The following is an 18,164-nucleotide window of genomic DNA, read 5'->3' on the forward strand; positions in this document are numbered from 1 at the left end:
GGAGAACTTTACGGGAGGCCAGAAAGACTCCTGGAGAAAGTCAGTGGAACCTTCCAGGAGAGATCAGAAGAAACTTCGCGAGAAAATAAATTAAACTACTTGGGGAAGTTGGTTGACACTTTCAAATAGGGATGTCAGAATTGAAAATATAACATTTGAAACTGTTTTACTGCAGACATTCCGAAAACATTTCAGGGAGGAAATGTTCATAAACTACGTACAGGGCTGGTAGCGATTAATGCTGTCAAAAATAGTGATTTTAGTGACCATGTTGAACCAAATATTTAGTAACTTATAGTTGTAAATAAGTGAAAAAAAAGTGACCTAAGTGAAGAAAATTAGTCATTTTGATGACAAATTAAAATTTTTTTTTTTGATGACTTATTCAATAAAAATTACAAAACAAATATGTACGAGAAGAACCTTTAAAGCGAACGTTTCAATATAAAGTTGATGACTAAGCTTGAAAAACCTGAAATTCTCAGGGATTTTTATTTCTTCTGAAAATACCTGGAAGTCTCAGGGAATCTTTTCATTACTAAGGAAATTCTAAAGAAAAGTATGCATTTTAAAATAAAAACATTTAATATTCCTGGTTATTGTCATTCATACATTGAGCTTTATAACCCCTTTATTGATCTAGAATATGCATATTTCCAACAAATTTTATAAATTCTGAACTGAGTCAAATTCCTTGCACAGTTTTAAGGCTATTGGAATTTTATTATAATGTCTAAGGGCCTCATTCCACGGGAGTTCGGGGGAAAAAAATCTAAGAGAAAAATATCAAGTGTAATCTGCTTTCATGGTAGTTCTGAAGAATTTTAGATTTCATGTGAATCCTGAGATAGATTTGAATAGAATTTCAAGAAAACCCGAAATTGAATTCAATGTAAATTTTAATGAAAATTCATAGGAATTTCTCCTCCTCTGAACTTCAGAGGAAAATTTCAAGGACATTCTGAGGATAATTATAAACATGAAGTTTGTGAAAGACAATGAAACCGGAGCATAAGCCCTCGTATTTTTTTTTTTGTGAATACGTAGGTGGTTAAGGGGATGCTAAAAGGAGGATAACAATTAAATCTGAGAATAACTCCAGCGATCGATCTTCAAAAAAATTCGGAAAATAATTCCATGAGAGATAGCAAAACAAATTAAGGGCAGAAATCTAAGGAATTTGTGAGGAGACATGAAAATTAATTCGTAGGAGACTTTCAATGTGAATAGAAATTCAAGGGAAGAAGTGAGATTAAAATGGAAATCTGAAATGAATTCAATGAAAAATCTGAGAATCTTTCCATAAGATTTCTTACTATGGATAATTTCAAGGCAATTCCATGGAAAATTAAAAGAAAATTGAATTCGGATAATAGTTTCAACGACATTTTGAGAATTTATTTTTTAATTTTTTTTTTAGATAATTCAGAGAAGAGTTCCAAGTGAATTTCTAAAATAATTCCATGAGAGTTTTAGAAGAATACGAGCGTTAGATTAGGAGAACTTCTAGCGAATTTGCATGAAAAATCTCCGTTGATTATGTAATGGACTAACTTCCCAAAATATTCCTGAAGTTAATGAAACTTCCTTGAAGTTCTTTTGTAGTATGTAAGAGATGAACTAGCCTCAGGCTAAAAATCTCTATAATAAAGAAAAAAAAAAAAAAAAAAATTTGTAGTATGAGAAACTAGCCTGATGCTCGCAATACTTCTCATCAATGTTTTCAACTTTTCTAAACTTTGTCGGACTTCCTAAAATTTCCACAATTTTCCTAACGATCGTGAATCTTCTCTAAAGTTTTAGCAATTCACTGAATTTCTCGAAACTTTTTTAAAATTTGTGTAATTTTGCTGCTCTAAGAATAACTCTATACAGAGCTGGAAAAAGGGCCTATCTGCTTTGATCGATTCTCTTAATCGACTTTCTCTTTCGTTAATAACTCAGCTGCAACACCATTCCCTGTTGTATTTGACGATTTGGACGATAGATAACAACCTCCTTTATCATGTTATGTGGCAAAAATAGCACGAAAACTGTTTGCATAGCCGTGGTTATCAAAAGAGAAAGTCGATGAAGAGAATCGATCAAAGCAGATAGGCCCTTTTTCCAGCTCTGTATAGAACTGTTTTTTCTCGAAGTTTTTTTTTTTTTTTATAGAGCTTTATTAGCGAGAACAATATCTTTCTTGAAATTCTCGAAACTTCTCTAAAGTTTTTGCAGTTCTCATGAAGCTTGTTGTACTACCCTGAATTTAATTGAACTGTTCTAAACATGTTTAAGCTTCCGTGAACTCTGGACTAAGTTCTCTGAAAATCTGGGAACTTCTTGAAATTTCCCGCTAATTTAGTGAAACTAATGGAACTGAACTCCTCTGAAATTCACCTTGTTTTTGGAGTTTTACCTAACTTATTTGAAATGCTGCAGAAATGTCCATATACATTCCTGAAGTTCTCGGATCTTTCCTTAAGTTCCATAGACTTTTATGACGTTCTCGAAATATTTATGACGATCTCTGTACTTATGTGAAGTTTTTGAAGCTTTACTGAAATTTCAGGAGTTTATTTAAGCTCCCTTAACGAAATAATTAATTTCGTTCTACGATTTTAAATAAAGTTCTCAAGATTTTTCTAAAGTTCAAATTATCGAGACTAATTCATAACTTCTTCAACAATCTAGAGTTTCTTGAATCTTTTTTTTTTAATTAATGGATCTTCGTTGATGTTCTCTAATCAACTTAGCTCAATTTTCGATTTTTTTTAGATCTTTAAATTTCCATGATGTAACACCTTTAAAATACTCTCACATTTTCCGGATGTTCATATAATTTGATCACGTTCCAAAAATTATCTCGGAGATTTGCTGAAGTTTCCGGAAATTCCATGAGTTTCTCGAAACATCTCTAAGGTTTCTGCAATTTCATTGGATTTTTTAACTGCCCTTTAATTCTAAAGCTCTCAATTCTAATGAAGATCTCGGTTCTGCTTTAAAATAAATGGAATTCTCGTGAACACCTTTAAACTTCCCTGGAATTCTCTGGATTTCTGTGAAGTTCCTGAAATATTTCTGAAGTTTTCATATATTTTCTGAAGGTCTCTGTACTGAATGTCTCGGAACATCTTAAGGGTTCTCGATTTAATTTCAGCACATCATGGAACTATCCTGAATTTGTCTAATCTAAAGAGAGATGAAAAAACCGATTTGTGCCTTCCTTAAAAGTTGTCCTAGCTCGTTTGTCTAATATCTATATACAATCTTCACACTGCCGTACTCTAACGGAACTATCAACTCTATGCTTTCATCTACTCCATCTATCGTATAAAAATTACCACTACAGTCTGGTATTTGAAATTAGCATCTTCAACTATGTAAATCGTTGACTTCACGTAGAAGTTATACTAAACACATATAGTCAAAGTACGCTTATAGATTTTAAAACCAATCCAATAGTCTGAAATTAAGTTTCGGGGACTTCCCCTTAAGATCTCTGGAATTCTCGAAAAATCTCCAGATCTAGCTTTTCTAAGATAAATAGAACTTCTTAAAAGTATCCTCAATTTTGCTAGTATGAAAATTCAAGACATTAAAAATGTTGTGATCTTAGATTTACTAATATGAAGTAAAGCTGTTTCTTTAAAACCGATTGTCATGTCTTAAAAACGTTTGCGTTAATGGTTGTTGTTGCTGTTCTACAAAAAAACATATTTTAACGCATTTCATAAATAGCTAGAAATTATTCGCCAAAGTTATGGAAAACCTGGAAAACTCAGGAAACTTTATTTAGCCAAATGAGTGGACACCCTGTAGATAGAGAAAAACGATTAAACGTCAAAAAACTCTATACATGGTCTTCAACTTCAAATTGTTCAAAAATTAGAACAAAATGTAGGCCTATCCTACACACTGCAAGCAGAATGATCACTCTTGAAACAAATTCACGTTAAAAAAAAGTTTAAAATAGTGACCAGCGAATCCAAACACATAAAGCAACCAACGATACAGACAAAACGGTTGCTACGACTACCATGACAAACTCGCTCTGTAACAAAGCTCGATCCGAGTGGTAGAAGGATAATGATATATTGCTTGCCTGCTTTGTTGCAATATACACGGATGAGGACATAGCTTGATATGAATCGGGAAAAGACATAACAAAAAAATTCCCATTAACACACGTGTATCATCTTCGGCTTTACTTCGTGAAGCAGCTTGCCAACAATTTGCTCGTTTCCTTCTACCGCCCCGAATGAGTTGTGTCGCACGGGCTGCTTGTCATGAAAAAGAACGGTGAAGATTATATCATTATTGCTTTCCACTTCTGACATTGCGTTATTATTCGGCTCGCTGATCGCTTGTTATTTTGTCATTTGGAGATATTTTTGATTCCTTGATAGTGACTGATTACAAGAAAAAGTGACTTTAGTGACTTGGCCTTAAAAAACGCGACTTTTTAGTGACTAGCTTTAAAAAAGTGACCAAGTCACTAAAAAGTGACTCGCTACCAGCCCTGACTACGTAGAAGTTGGGACTTTAGGTTGAGGTTATCTTCGTAGTAGTTAATAACATACATAAAGAATCGCTAACATTCATTTATTTCCCTACTCGCAATCCACTCTCAAAGATAGGCCTCATTTTAGGCCTTCTAATTGTACTTCCCCCCTTAAGGGAAAATTATTTAATTTCAGCGAACCTCATTATTGTTCGAGACCTCCATACTTGGAATAGTTCAGGGAATTCCGTAGAAGTGCACCAAACTTTGTAGAAGGTAACATCAGAATTGCCATGCCGGCGTCATAAGTTCAATTGTTTCTCATCTGTGCAGCAAATTTTGTAGAAGATTTGCGAATTTCGTAGTATTTTGAGGAGCTGCTTCAAACTTGATATAAAGACTGGAACGTGTGAAAATTGGTCGACAAAAAAAATTGTTTCTTTCAGTCAAAATTCATATCACAAAGATCTTCTTATTTTTCTTTTGGTAGTTCAATTGATATATTTAAAGGAAAAAAATTTCGTTTTTTCTTTCGGTTTGCCAAATCCAAACTGCCGTGCCTTCCGCTTAACCCCTTCCATAAAATTTTGCACAGTTAGATTTAAACTGCTGCTCGTTTTCCATGGATTTATTAGTTATTTTTTTAGAAATCCGACCAGAACAGCACAGGTCTATAATGTTGCTTTAGAAATGGTAGCAACTGGTCGACAGACGCTCCCCGAACACTTTTAAAACGTTTGTCACGGTCGGTTTGGCCACATCCAGCAATTTGGCCAACTTGGCGTGTGAGAACGTCGAATTCTCTTGCTGCGCGAGCAAAATTTTGATACGCTGCTCCTCTTGCTTGGACGTCATTTTGAAAACTGGAGAGCAAACGGTGAAAACTCATCGTAGCAACCATTGTATATACACTCAACTTCCAAATGTAGCATTTCAGGATTTTTTATGCATTTTTAACAGAAATACACCAATTTGAAGTTGAGCAATTTTTGCGCGTTCCAGACTTTAGACAAGTGCAGGGAGTTTTGGAAACCAGGCCCTTCGAAAACGGTGTGCACTCAGCAGACGGTCTCGGAAGAGGTCGCAAATCGGCTTCTGGCTATCCAAGAGCAAGCATCGGATACTACCGTGGCGAAAATCAAGCTTCCACCAATTTTTACCACATAACGGGACCCCTAATAAAAATAGAGTAAAAGAGAGCTTAACGATGTGTTAGGGGTATCATCCAAACTATTTGTGGGATAGTTTACCCATCCGGGATACAGTTTGTTTATGGTATTTGTTTATTAGGGACAGTGATGCTCTGAAAAATGAGCTGGAAAAATGTGACTTGAAACCACTTTTTAAGCGTTGCATCAGTCATCATCGGCACCAAAATTGTGTGCAGGACAACTGACGAATCAGAAGCAGTTTTAAACACACGACGTGGCTGCATCCAAGCCATTCAAAGCAGTGCTGCATGGGCTTGCGGATACGGAGCCGAATACAATACTGAAGGAACTGCAGGAGCTGGGCCTCAAGCCAGTGAAGGTGTTCCGGATGATGAGACACAACACCGGTGTGGACTACAGGGACGTTCGTTTCCTTGTCCACTTTGCCAAACATTCAGTGAACATGGAAAAGTTGCGTAGCATCCGCGCTCTTTTAAGCACGATAGTGGAATGGAAGCGGTACAAGCATAGAGGTAACTCTAAGACTAGAAGGTCCCGAAATAACGTGTTCAACTTTTTGGCTCAGCTCTGGTACTTTCTTCGGTCCCAAGCTAATCGATTCACCCCTCGAAACATAGGAAAAACCAATAACCCCTCATTTTATCTGTCAAACTTTCATAGCGCATCAAAACAAACATTGTGTAGTAGTAGAATTTCGACTAGAATGGGGTACGTTAATCGTTTACTTGCGACCAATAGGCTAGTCAAGTAGTGAGCCAAGTTAAAATCGTTAGTTTCGTATTGATTGTTGGTACAAGCCTGTGCACCGTGACGTCACGCAGTGCACAAACTGCCATGGTTTTGGACATGGCACCCGGAACTGTCACATGCTGTCCAAATGTGGGTCCTACGGTGACGCACACAAGACTCAGGAATGCAAACTTTCCGACGAGGCAGAGCCAAAGTGCATGAATTGTGGTTCCAACCATCGAGCCACTAGCTGAATTAATTCAAATCCGCAAAAAGTCATCAACGAAGAACCAACCGAAACGGAGAAGTGACCCGGTACCAAAAGATAACAATTGGAACTATCCAACTATTCAACCACGCCGGCCGATTCCGGTTCTTCCTCCACTGCCGCTCAACCAACGTTTGTCAGCCGCAGCTGCATCGGTCCCCTCTGGTTCTCATACCGCACACGCTACACCTGGATTCCCGACATCCGACAAGATGGTGCATCCCTCTCTCCAAATGAAAGTGAACCGTCGCTGTACACCTTTGCGGAAATGTGGAGTATTTTCACCGAGATGCACAACATGATGAAAAGGTGCAAAACCCGCGACGACCAGATTCAGGTCGTAGGCTATCTTCTGTACAATTATGGAGTCAAATGAGCCCCACCACATGCGCTTTGCAAATTGTACAAGTACATTATCGCCGGGGACCTCAACGCGAAACACCAAGCCTGGGGAAATAGCAGAAACAACAGGAACGGCATTATCTTAATCGACGACGCTGAAGAAGGTCACTACAACATCTTGAGCCCGGATACTCAAAACCCGGTCGAGTCGATCCGGAACTCATTCAACCATCGATTTCTACATCTCCAATTTGGCCAACATCTCTAAACAAGTCGTCGTTCAAGAACTCAGCTCCGACCACTATCCGGTGGTGGCTGTGGTGGGATCCACCGTTAACCGATTTCAAGTTTTCCTGCCAGTTGCCATCGTGCAGACTGGGGTCAGTTCCAACACTGCGTCGAGACCGCTGTAGACTACGATGTCCAACCGGAATCGTTCGAAGACGTTGACTGGTGTCTGCGCTCCATCGATGAAGCAATTTCCTGAGCAAGGGAGCTACATGTGACAGTACCCAGACAGGTGAGTAATACTCTGAACCTTGACAGGCACACTATAAAGACCTCATTAGATTCGTAGGCAGTACCAGTGTACTGGTCTGCCTATCCTGAAGACCAATTGCAACCGTTTGAACAAAATCATCCAAACCAGGATGGTGGATCTCAGAAATGTGGACTTTCCAAACAAAATTCACGCTCTCCCAGATGGTGCTAAGCCATTTTGGAAAATGGCAAAGATTTTGAAAAATAAGCCGAGGCCCATTCCTCCCCTTTCCTCTCCAAACAAAAATTCGGATCCATCTTTGCCCAGTTGAAAAGGTCAATGCTCTTGGGCAACACTTTGTGAATTCAGTAGTTGTCCCTGACGAAAGTAGAATATCGGCTGATGAGGTAATAGCAGCGATTAAATCAACCAAGAACATGAAGGCCGCTGGTGTCGATGGAGTGGTCAACCTCGAGTTGAAAAACTTGAGCGTTGACTTCTGCAAGCACCTTGCAGTGGTCTTCAATAAGTGTTTGATGCTTGGCTACTTCCCTTCATGCTGGAAGTTAGCCAAAGTCATTTCAATTCACAAGCCTGGCAAAGACCCTATCAGTGCCAAAAGCTATCGCCCCATCAGCGTCTTGTCCTCCATTTCGAAGCTATTCGAAAAACTGATACTCAGCCGTCTACTGGTGTTTTCAAATGATAATAATAAAGAGCAATTCGGGTTTAGGAAAGGCCACTCTACCATCCACCAACTCGCACGGGTTACTAATATCATCAAGCAGAACAAGTCCGTTTCCAATACATCTGCCATGGCATTGTTGGACGTTGAGAAGGCGTTGGACAATGTCTGGCATGATGGTCTAGTGTACAAGCTGCATAGATACAACTTCCCGATCTTCCTTGTAAAAATCATCAAAAACTACTTGTCGGGCAGCTCATTCCAGGTCTTCTTGAATAATTCTCCTTCTGATACGTTCAACGCTGATGCTGGGGTTCCCCAGGGTAGCCTCCTTGGTCCTATCCTCTTCAACATCTTCACGTGAGATGTTCCCCCCTTCCGGGTGGTGGTATTTTGTCAATGTTTGCGGATGACACTGCCATCATCTATAAGGGTCGAGTGATCCGTGCTCTGACGAGAAAACTCCAATCAGGCCTGGATGTTCTGTCCGACTATTTCAAAAGCTGGAAGATTTGTATCAATGCAGCTAAAACACAGACCATACTATTTCTGCACTCCAACTCACCTCGGCTTGTTCCGCCTGGTAACTCAAAAGTCCACCTTGATAACACTCCCATTGAATGGTCGAGTGAAGTCGTCTACCTTGGTCTCACTCTTGACAGCAAGTTGCTATTCCGGTCCCATGTGGACAAAACATCCACCAAGTGCAACATCTTGATTAGGTCGCTCTACCCACTTATCAACAGAAAGTCCACCCTTTCCCTTAAAAATAAGCTTGACGTCCACAAGCAAATCATCCTCCCCACCATTGAGTACGGAACGCCAATCTGGGAGAGTTGTGCTATGTGCCATCACCTCAAACTCCAAAGGATCCAGAACAAGATCCTTAGGATGACCCTAAACAGTCCCCCCACGGACCCGAAATTCTGAGGCCCACGGTCTGTCTGAGATCTTCTTCTACTTTCCTTTATTTAACGTTGGTCTCTGTTCCGCAATCTAGTGCCAATCACCGACGGTCATCGATTACCATCCATTGACGGCAATCGAATGTGCAGGAAGGCAGCTTCCACACCTGCGTAGGATATCGCACCCATTCAACACACATGGGCCGGGACCAACGGCTTTACTTCCCTTCCGAAGGAAGACGTGACCAGAGATTTTTATGCCTGTCTGAGATTAGATCTTCAGATCATACGTGATCTGGCACGTTAGTTAAGTTGGACTCGTAGTTAGGTAGGCTTTCAAATTTTTCAATTAAAACAAAACACATATTCTGTAAACTAGATGAAATACGCAAATACTAAATTAGAATATCCAATGAACAAAGATGAAGAGCCAGATATGGTAATCAATTGAAATGTAAAATCAATGTTTACATCATAATCAACAGAAATAAACGAAATTTTACTACTATGTGTTTTCCCTAATACATATTTCATTTCCACACCGTTATCATCTCCAAGAACATCGAGGATAAATTTCCACAGTTTTGTTCTTAACTAGCTTCCAAGCTTGAAACCCATCCGTCCTTTTCAGGACCACAAATGACTGATAAAAGAGTTGCATAACAACAGATTGCATAATCATTCTAATGAAATCTCATAAGACATCTCTTATACGATGTTTGCACTAACTACTATTTTTACGTATATGGCCTTCACTTTTGTACGCATATAAATAATTTATGCATCTTGTACGATTGTATAAGACTACAGCTAACTTAAAGGCAAGTGAATAATGTAAACAAAATTGTTTGCTGGGACCTTGCCTCGACCAGGATTTTTTAGTAGTTGTGCCATAAATGACTAAAAAAGCCCCTCGTTCTCCAGTTCCAACTAATTCGCATCAAATAATATAAATAATGTTGCACGCAAAACAACTCAAATGAGACCTTAAAATGCCGACAATCACACGTGTATAACTTCCAAATAACCATTTTCAGTTGAGCATGACGTTCAACTAATTGCAAGCACGATTTCGAGAACGACAAAAAACAACATGCATTATGCCGCAAATTTCAAACTGAAACGCTCGATTGAGAAAAAAAAAAGTTATTTCCTTCCACCAAAATCACATAACAAAACCCCATACCAAATGTGACTGAGAAGTTACTGTGCCTACTGCGAGAGAGAGGGTGGGAAGTATTCGAGTGGCTACGGGTTGCGTGATCCAAGCCAACCAACCTTCTGGATAATACCGCGTTCATGTTGTACAACTCGATTTTAATTTAAACTTTTTCCCATCTCTATATGGGAAAAGTCACGAGCTGCTTCGATGCGGTGCGATGGTAGGTCGTAGTCAAAACATAAAAAAAGCAAAAGGCGTCGTCGTCGAGCACGAACGAACAAACCGTGAGAGAGCACTATTGCAGGACCTATGCTGCCGGTTGAATGGATGTAAAAATAGTGAAAAAAAATAACGGGAATTAATTCACCGACGGTGAGGATCAATCCTTCTTTCTCGTGTAAGTTATTAAAGTTGAGTTTCATATTTGAATGCAGCTGCAATTTTTAAAAAAGCGCACCCACCCAGCCCATCGTAGTCGTTCATTTTTTGCAGTGTAGACGACGCATGGTTCTCCCAGCAGCTGGTGCAATTTGTGGTTCATTCGGCTCCTCCACGTTCCGTCATCCATCTGCACTCCACCGTAGATGGTACGCAACACCTTCCATTAGAAAACACCTAGAGTTGGTCCGCCACGAGCATAGTCCAGGTCTCGTGGCCGTAGAGGACCACCGGTCTAATCAGCGTCTTGTAGATAGTCCACTTCGTGCGGCGGCGAATTTTATTCGACCGGAGCGTCCTCCAGAGTCCAAAGTAGGCACGATTCCCTGTCATAATGCGTCTTTGAATTTCTCTGCTGGTATCATTTTTGGCGGTCACCAGTGAGCCCAAATACACGAACTCGTCGATCACCTCGATTTCGTCACCGTCAATCTGAACTCGGGTTGGGAGGATAACACTGTCTTCCCTAGAACCACTTCCTCTCATGTATTTCGTCTTCGATGCATTGATGGCAAGTCTAATCCGCCTAGCTTCAGCCTTCAGTCTGATGTACGCTTCCGCCATCGTCTCAAAGTTCCGTGCCATGATGTAGATGTCATCGGCGAAGCCAAGAAGCTGGATGGACTTCCTGAAGATCGTGTCACTCGTGTCTATCCCAGCTCTTCTGATCACACCTTCTAACGCAATGTTAAATAGCAGACACGAAAGTGGTGGCTATTGTAGAACATTAAAAATCAAAATTCGTCTACAGACGTCTTCCATGAAAAAAATATCGGACAGAATTAGGGGTTGAATTGGGATCTTTAAATTTTACTATACATCATCCAAAAGGGCTTCGTTTTCTGAGCACAACGATATTTTTTTCGATCCCATTTACATTAAAGCCCTCTAGTTAAAGTATGGCCGACTGTCAGCACAAAACTGAAAAAAGCTGTTACAATCGAGCTAAGCGGTGCATTTTGATGGTTTGATTGGAACAACTTTTGTCCATTCTTTTACTGTTGGACTTTAATTTACTTCCGTCTCGATTTTTTAATCAAGATTGAAAGCATAATAACTACTTCACTGTTAGATATAAAAAAAATCAAATCGAGGGGCGCTAAGATGTTGATTTTTCTCATGTAATCACATTTATTAAAAATAGTTCCAGTTCACCAAAATTGATAGAAATTTGGATTCCGGTCCCATTTGAAATGCAGATTATGAATATGCATTTACCTCAATACCGTCCGTTTAGACTATCTGATTTTGACCGCCGCCAAAATGAAAAATCTGTTCGATTTTACTTCCGACACACTTTGTCAAACCCCCCTGTTTGCTGGTGTTCATACTGCTTGCACATATCGAAAGAACAGTCAATTTAGATTTCAAAACAAAGCTGTATCAGGAATCAAAAGTAAATACTTCCATAATGAATTATCGGAAAATTGCTCAGCTTCGGCAGGCGTATTTGCTTTTATTATTTTAAATAAAACTGATAAGGAGAAGGTGAACTTTGTGGTTGCTCTGGAGGAACACCGGCAGGGATTTGGCTCATCTTGTCTTTCAAGAACTGCGATATGAAGGCAGAAAAGGATTTCAAAACTTCACCAGGATGTCGATACCAACTTTCCACAAGCTAGTGGGAAAAGTTCTCGATAGATCTACATGATTCCTTGAGTTTTGAAAATTTCTGTTCTAATCTCAATTCTGAATTGTTCTCTGAAGACCTTCGGATGTCCCTGAAGTTTTATTTCTGTTCTCTGGTAAAATATCTTTGAAGATCAACAAATTTCATGAAGATCTGCAGTTCTGCCGATTTCTTAGAAGTCCAGTGTTTTCTTTAGAAGATCTGCAACTTTCTCTAAAAATTTACAAAGTTCCTGAATCCATGCAGATTTAAGATCCTTAAATATCAACAATTATCTCTGATGTTCCCTAAATTTCAAATAATCTACGAACTTCTGGAAAGTTCTGAAATTTTAATTGTTGATTTTCATGATTCAATGAATATCTGCAAATATCTCTGAACATCTACACAATTCCCTAAAGAATAAAAAAAAATATCTAGAAATTTTTGAGCTTCCCGGAAGTTTGAGGAAGATCTCTGAAGATCTACTAATTTTTCTGAAGTTGTGCAAATATCATTAAAGATCAGCGAACTTCCCTGAAGTTCTGTAAACTGCTCTGAAAATTCGAGAACCTCAATCAAATTCTGAAAATTTAATTGAAAAATCTGCAGATTTTTCAGTAGATTTACGATCTACCCTCTGAAATTTTCTGAAGTTTCTAAAATGTCATTTAAGTTCTGTTAAGTTAAAATTCTGTTAAGTTTTCTGAAGAACTGATCTACGAACTGCCCGTGAGTTCAATAAATTTCTCAGCAGATCTTCGAACTTCTTTAGAGAGTTCTGTAAATTTATTTGTGGATTCTTGGATTTCCATAAAGTTCTGCAGAATTATCTGAAATTATTTGAAATTCCCCACAGTTCTACAAATAATATGAACAAATTTGAACTTCGCTGAAGTTTTAAAAATGTCTCTGAAGATTTACGAATTTCTCTGAACTTGTGTAAATACTTCTAAACTTCCCCGAAGTTCTATGACTTCTGCTGAAGCCATGCAATTTTTTTTTTCTAAAAATGTGCGAACTTCCTGAAGTTCTACAGACTTCTCTTATGGTCTACGGACTTCTTTGACGTTCTTCTATATATTTCTAACCTCCATGAAGTTTTGCAAAATCGTGTACTTTCGTACATGGCTTAGATTTGTTTTTGGAATTGAAGTATTTTTCTGAAATTTTATCAATTTTTCTAAAGGTCTCAAATTTTTCTAGAACTGTGAAGCTTTCTAAACCACTAAATGTCTCTGAAGATCTGAAAAATTCCATGTAGGTCTGCAGATTTCATTTAATATCTACTCTTCTGAAGTTCTGCAAATACCTTTAAAGCTCCGTAAAGTTGTCTGAAGCTCCGTAGTTCTATTCTCAGGTTCTATGAATTACCTTGAGGTTCAATAAATTTCTCAGTAGATCTGAAAACTTCTCTGAAGTTTGGTACATTCCTCTGTAGGCTCTCGGGCTACCCTGAAGATCTGAAAATGGCTCTGAAGATCTTCGAAATGACATAAATTTCTCAAAATTTATCGAAAAACATATGAAGTTACTTGAAGTTATATATATTTCTGAAGATTTATTAAAATTTCCGAGATTCTAAAAATGTATCAGAAAATCTGCACACTTTCTTGAAGGACTTTAAATATACCTGAAGATCTATGACCATTCTTGTGATTTTTTTCAGAAGTTCTGTAAATTGTTTCAAAGGCCTGTAGGTTTGTTTTGAATATCTACGAACTTTTCTGATGTCCAATAACTGTTCAGTAGATCTCCAAACTTCTGTGAAATTCTTTACATTTTACCACAGACATAAAACATTGAAAATTTTTCTCACTTAAAACATCTTCGCTAAAACATTACCGCCATCTGTTGAGTACACTCTGGTGGGCAGTACGCTGAACAGATAGCAGTAGTGTGTAAACGTCAAACGCAAGGGAATTGGCTATGCGCGCGACAGGTGGATGAACAACTTGCGAGTGTTATGTCTGTTTGTCTGTGATTTTACTGTTGATTTTTGGACTTTTCTGAAGTTCTGCGAATTTCTTTAAATTTCTGTAAAATTTTCTGAAGTTTTGTAGTTCTGTTCTCAAGATCTACGAACTACCCTGAAGTTCAACAAATTTATCAGTACATCTCCGAACCTCTCTGAAGCTCCACAAATTTCTCAGTACATCTCCAAACCTCTCTGAAGCTCTAAAAAAATCTTAGTAGGCTCTCAGACCTACTGTCTGGCATGCTGTTTTGTTGACCTTGGCATGATCGAAGCACTCCGGTGGCACAAAAGTCATCCAAGAACTCTTTGCTTGAAGCCGATTTTTTGGCTCTTTGGTTCGATTATACGTCAGTTATTGACAGCTGATGTAAACATTTCGAGTTTCAGCTCCGTTTATGCGTTTGTTTGAATGGCGGCCATGGTAACATTGTGGTATTGATGAAAATTTATCAAGTGATTAGTGATTTCAATTGTTATCTCGGTGTTTTGCAGTTGGGTTTCTATCGCCCTATGAAATTAAAAGAATGAAGTGCATGAAAATGAGTTCACAGTGGCTTCAAGAATCAATGACCGTCCTATCGATTGGTCATACTCGGAACGGTGAATCTCATCGCTAAGCTAAGACGATGGTAACGTATGACCGAAGCTTAAAATCATCCCAGCAAACCACAAATCGTATAAGGATGTTCGTTTAAAATCGTATAAATATCCAAATCAAGTTGAAGTTGCATAAGATGCAATTCCAAATTGGTTGAAATTGTTTAAGATGGAAAAATATGATTCAATTATAATCCTCTTTGCGAGATTATATATGCGTTCGTTTGATGTCAAAAAGAAATCATTTAACGAGTTCTATTTTAAAAACGTTGTTGATCTTATCAGTCATATCGTTAGTTTTCAAAACAAAATATTGGACGATAATAAACAAAAAGTAACTGCCAATTGTTGCCAATATGCATGAGCTTCCTCACATTCAGCCAATGACTATCGGAATTTACTATGGAGCGAGTAAATTCGTGGATGCTGATGAATTTTTGTCAGCGATGATACAAGAGCTACTGCTACTTTTGGAAATTCGAGCATTTGTAAAAAAGCGTTGAAAAATTAAACGGAAAACATGGATTAAATGCACTACTAAGGGGAAATACCGTTCCGATTCAAATTTCAGACAATCTAAATTTCGGACACTTTCATTTTTAATTAAATATTACATTCAGTTAGAAACAAAGTAATAATGTTAGATGATCGTGGAGGGCACTAGTCAAAAAAATTTAAAATTTACAAGACATGTGGATCATATTCGACCGAGATAATCAACTTTTAAAAGTGTCCGAAATTCGAGTTTAAGTGTCCGAAATTTGAATCGGCACGGTATTCTCCAGATAGGAAGGCCATGATATTTCCAAAAGTAGATGCGGAGCTGAGAACTCATGAGCTATTCCGTGACGGTAAATATCCAGATCATCAACGTGGTGTATCACCGTTAATAAAATTACCGATTAACATGGTGGAAGACGTCATTGTTGCCGATGCATTACATTTACTGGAACTAGGAGTAATGCGAAAATTACTCAATGCATGGCGCACCGGATCGATGACTAAAAAAGTTAAATGGAGTGTCGAAGAAAAGCAAGAAATTTCAGCAAAGTTCATTGTAAATATTCATGTTTCCAAGTGAAATTCATCGTCGTATGCGCTCATTGGACCACATATCTCTTTGGATGGGTTTGGAATACATAATTTCTCACAACTATGTACCTAGGTGTAGTTCTGCTCAAATATCACCTACGTTCCAGATATTACGAGCACTTCACACCAACCAACCACACCCAAATTTGTACTCATTGCTGTTTTTCTGGGAACCATGTTTGTTGCAAATTAAAATAGTTCATTACGAACCACATAAATTTAAAGATGAAATTATAAAAGATAATAAGTCATATATCATGCAGAACAAGATTGTATAGTGCAATCTGCACTGCTCTTAGCAGTTTCAGCTAGAGGAGGAATGATATCATATAATACACCAGATAGAATTAGATTTAATCACGTATGCAAGCGAGGCATCATATTTTGAAATTTATTGCTCCGAATATACGTGCTCATGTGCCAGCGAGGATCGCATCAGGACTACGGAGCTAAAGATCTTTGGTTCGAAACTAGGTATTGCAGGTAATATTGACTTTAAGCTTAAAATATGTTTATCATTTCAAAAGATAGTTCATTATATTTCAATTTCCAATTTATATTCAAACCAATATCACCAGGTACCACCAACTATAGAAAATTGAAGGTTCATTTAAAAGGCATTTGTTCATGCTTTTTGATTTTTGGTCTGCCATAATTTTAGAGATGTAATTTGAAAGTCGTACAAATAACATTTTAAATCATATAAGAAGCAAGATAAAGTTATACATGGAGTTGTATTAAGTACCCTATTGAATCATATGAAATCATACAATGTAGGAGTATTTTTCCACATGCACGTTTATGGCCTCCAGATTTGTACGTATAGTTGAATTCTATGCACTTAATACGATTTATTTTTACCGAATAAAGATTCACATAGCAGAGTAACAATTCAGTAATGTGAACAAAATTGTTGGCTGGAATTCCAACATCAACGCCACCGCTATCACTGGCGGCAGCTTCAAGAACCAATGGCCGTGCCAGAGGATTGCATCAAAGCCATTACGGCATCTTTCGGCCAATTACACTGAACATTGCATCCGACAAAATTATCGAGCAGTCCGCTCGAATCAGACCAAGAAACCAGTTAGTCTAAATGGACCTTAAAGAACCCAATAGACACTTTTTTGGATTTTATGGTGGCAAGTAGAATCTAAATTTGTAATCGGTTCAATTCCTTTAACTCTAGATTTAAGTAAGAACATTAGTTATGGTAAACGCAAATGATAACTTGGCTCTGTAAAATTTATTCAATTGAGCCTGTACAAATAAATTAATACAAAAAAAGTAGAATCTAAATTCGTGTTCAGTCGCTGGCATGGCCGTTTTAGTCTTGCCCTTCTCGAGTGTAAGAAAGGTAACACGCTACAACCCACCAAAAACAAAACAGCTGTAACACTCAACAAAAACGTTGCACATGCTCTGACATGCTAAAACGGCCAAGTGTGTAAGCCTGTATGTATGAAGGTAGGGTGATTGTGTTGTGCTTTCACGTTCCAACCAACCGGGTTTCCAACCATCGTCATCGTCGACGTCCTCGACAACATTGTTTGGCATTTTTCTGGTTTAGAACTTTTGCGGTAGGTTGTTTCTTTTTTTTTGGAAATCGTTTTTTTTTTTCATGTCCACCAGCCCAAATGTGCAGAACACATTACGTCGTAAGCGGCGGTTGCCCAACGTGAGAGTGCTCGGGAAATTGTAACGTACGGTAATGGTGGTTTTATTGGGCTGCACATATTTCGTGTAGTTTCAGTTGAATTCATAAATTCAATTGGTTGGTTTGCATGTTGTATGTGCAGAGCTGTAAGATTTTTGGTTTTATGGTACTTTCATGGTTTGTTTATGATAAAATGGCAGAGGTTTCATTGATTTTGATGCTTCTAACCTCAACTTAATGATTTTATAACACTTCCATAAAAGATTGAGGTCGGTAATATTTGTTGTTATATAAAATCAGTAGCATTTTTCAGTACGCCTATTTCACTTCAAGTAAAATCCGGAAAAAATAGCTTCCCCTGTCATCAAAGTTGACCAAGATTGGAGATGAACACTAAATAATATTTAAGATTGAGTTAATTGACCTCTTCCAATATGGACCAAATTTGAAGGATATGTTTATTTTAGAATCGTGATTGTCATGAATTTCATAATACGACCCAGCGGCCTTACTAGAACATCCTTCCTCCGCCAAGTGATATCTTCCAGCTCCCAAATGCAACC

General features: G+C 38.1%; 1 protein-coding gene across 1 annotated transcript in view; it reads left to right on the forward strand.

The window, feature by feature from the left end:
• Positions 1-18,164, forward strand: part of orb2 — a 1,372,010-nt gene that overhangs the window by 1,181,055 nt on the left and 172,791 nt on the right.

Source organism: Ochlerotatus camptorhynchus, unplaced genomic scaffold, assembly GCF_037179485.1.
Source record: "Ochlerotatus camptorhynchus isolate MF236.1 unplaced genomic scaffold, CSIRO-AGI_Acam_v1.1 ptg000203l, whole genome shotgun sequence".
NCBI lineage: Eukaryota > Metazoa > Arthropoda > Insecta > Diptera > Culicidae > Ochlerotatus > Ochlerotatus camptorhynchus.